The sequence below is a fragment of the Staurois parvus genome, unplaced genomic scaffold (assembly GCF_062004578.1).
Source record: "Staurois parvus isolate SC_StPar_1 unplaced genomic scaffold, SC_StPar_1.0 ptg000661l, whole genome shotgun sequence".
Classification (NCBI taxonomy): domain Eukaryota; kingdom Metazoa; phylum Chordata; class Amphibia; order Anura; family Ranidae; genus Staurois; species Staurois parvus.
The window spans coordinates 1,216,212-1,219,127 of NW_028318457.1; the positions used below are offsets into that span (position 1 = coordinate 1,216,212).

At 37.7% G+C, this 2,916-nt stretch overlaps 1 non-coding gene across 1 annotated transcript; it reads left to right on the forward strand.

Moving 5' to 3' along the window:
- Positions 1–2,200: 2,200 nt before the first annotated feature.
- On the forward strand, positions 2,201–2,307 carry LOC149448735 (U6 spliceosomal RNA). Its single transcript, XR_016305802.1, has one exon. It is a non-coding gene; the product is annotated as a U6 spliceosomal RNA (small nuclear RNA).
- Positions 2,308–2,916: the final 609 nt, after the last annotated feature.

The window sequence follows — 2,916 nt, forward strand, 5'->3', positions numbered from 1 at the left end:
AGCGGCACCATAGACTAGAATAGAAGGCTTCAACGCCTCCTGACTCGACCAGAGGCATCAGTTTTGCCGCGACGCTAATGCTCCTGTTAGAACAGCACCATGTGCTGCAATGTGCAGAATTGTCCGAGGCGTTTGGGAAGCCTTTCTGCCGCCTGCACACAACGCTAGTGTGAACGTAGCCCAAGACAAAAACGCTATTTAATTTTTAATATTCAAAGCAAACTCATCCATCCATGTCTCCATACTTTATTTTGCAGAAAAATCACAAGACCTCCAAAATCACCTCCTTCCCAGCATTTCTGGCAGAGGAGTCATGTAGCATTTACTTCCTGGAATCCATCTGCCCTTAATTCAGGCATGCATTCAGGAGGCTGTGCTTAACTGAAAAAGCTCCTCCTCCTCCTGAAGACTCCTAGGATGTAGAAAATCATTTGCCTAGGCCTGTACACTAGGAAGTAACTGAACAAATGTTAAAGTATAAAACAAGTAAATATTATATACTTTACTATGTATTTACTAATGATAGCAGCAGAAAGATTACAAATAGTCCATGTTGATTGAGAGAGTGAAGTTCAATTTAAGGGAATGTCTTGGTACCCCCAGGTCATCAGAACTAGTGTCTGCATTGAAAGATTTCCAGTCTATTAATTTTCTGGGGACATTCTAAAATTTATTTTTTTTTACATTCACTTTCAATGATAATGGTAAACAGGACAAATAGGGATGGGGAATCTCCTTTACGGGGACACCGACAACAATAAAAACTGGCAGGAGTTCTAATCCATCTCCACTCTAACCAAAACTAAAAAAGTTTTGCCTTTATTGTTTAACCCTTTATTTATTGTAAATTTAAAAATGTTCATTCTTCATCGACCTTCATATTTTTCCTGCAGGTGCAGAAGCCCTATGTAGTAAAAAAAAAAAAAAAAAAAAAAAAGATAAAAAGAAAAACTCCAAAAAGTACAGGCGTACCTCGGTTTACAAATTTAATTTGTTCTGCTGGACTTTTCGTATCACAAAAAATTCACAAACCGAATAACGGTTTCCAACAGGAATGCACTGAAAACCAATTAATCCGTTCAAGGTCAGAAAAAAGTAAAAGGTCTTATCTGTTCAAAACTCTATATAAAGTTCACTTTTAAAGGCATAACTACTGTACAGGGACATGATTAAAAGTTAATTCGTAAATGCATTGAAAAACAATTAATCCGTTCCAGAGGTCAGAAAAAAAGTCAAAAAGTTTTGCACAGATAAAACTTTTTAAAACGTGCACTTTAGAAGCATAAAAACAGACATGATTAAAAAAATAAAAAAATTTGTAAATGCATTGAAAACCAAATTAATCCGTGCTGGAGGTCAGAAAAAAGTTAAACAAAAAAACAAAAGTCTTATCTGTTCAAAACTCTTTATAAAATGCTCTTTAAAAAGGCATAGTACTGTACAGGGACATTTTAAAAAATTCCTAAATGCATTGAAAACCAATTAATCCGTTTTCAAATCAGTAAACCGAGGCATTATATTCAATGTATTTTTATTCGTAAACCGAAAACTATGTTAACCGAGGCACGCCTGTACCCACTTTCTTAGCAACTAGCATTGAAAAGGATCTTTGTTTCTTCAAGATTCTCATCCAAGATTCCTTAAGGTTTGGAAACCTTGGATACGTTATTCCTTGCCATCCCTGCCTCCTACTAGTTATGGAGTGTTATAGTCATTGAGTCGTTGCCTCTGCTAGCCCTGGATCAGTGATTCTTCTAGTTTTCCTTTCCTCCATGTTTTCCGATTCTTTTTTTTTTTTCTTCTTTTTTTTTTCCCTCTCTACGTTTTTATACTTTATTTTTCCTTCTTTGTAACCCCCCTTTTTTTCTCTTCTTTTTCCGGTAATATGATGGATTGCTGCTGCTATTTGGTTCGGCTTTTTGCTGTCCCTTCTTGATGTCATTGGACATTCCCTTATTTGGAGAATACAAGTCAGCAGTATGCATCTGTTTATGTGTTATTGTTCTGCTCTGTCCCTGCGTTGGCGTATCTTGAGCTTGTTGTATTCTTAAAACTTTAATAAAAATTTTGAAACAGAAAAGGATCTTTGCAGGCGTTTTGCAGCCATTGCTTTACAGACATAGCTCACCTTTACCATAAAGCTGCCTATGCAGATAAGGGGCGCCTGTAGATAAAAAAAAACAAAAAAAAAAAACTGCCGGTGCTTGCTTCAGCAGCACATATACTAAAATTGGAACGATACAGAGAAGATTAGCATGGTGCCTGCGCAAGGATGACATGCAAATTTGTGAAGCATTCCATATTGAAAAACAAAAAAACCAAAAACAAAAAAAACAAACTATACAGCTCTGACCAAAGTTGAATATTGCCCTTGCTATTGGTATACGCCATTTGCGTACCTCCTAAAGCCTGACTGAAAACTCCCAGAGATTGGTTCATCCTGAAATGCTTGTTGCTATGACATTGCTAAGAGACTCCTAGCTCCTACCATTCGCCTTCATCACAGGAGTGAGCTCTCAAAACACTGAGCTCAGAGCTACTGCGTCACAAGAGAGAACGAACATGTGAGGGGGTATCAATCAGAGAAAAAGCTTGCTCATGTGATGGAGGAGATGAACAGTAACACCTAGGAGCCAAGAAGGCAGAATGGGATGATGCAATCTCAGAGAATTTTTCAGCCAGGATTCAGGGGGGTATGTATATAGTCTATACCTAGAGCAAGAGTATTAGTCGGTTTGGTTGTATCTACAGGCACCCTTTACTTGCATAGGCAGCTTTTTGGTAAAGGGGAACTAACTACTGGCATTTCTAGATTTGTCAGAATTGCAGAAAAGGCCCTAAACAGAGATGCTTAAACAGAGCCGATCAAGGGAATGTGCATGGAAAAGAAAGAAACTAAGGTCTCAAAGCAGAATA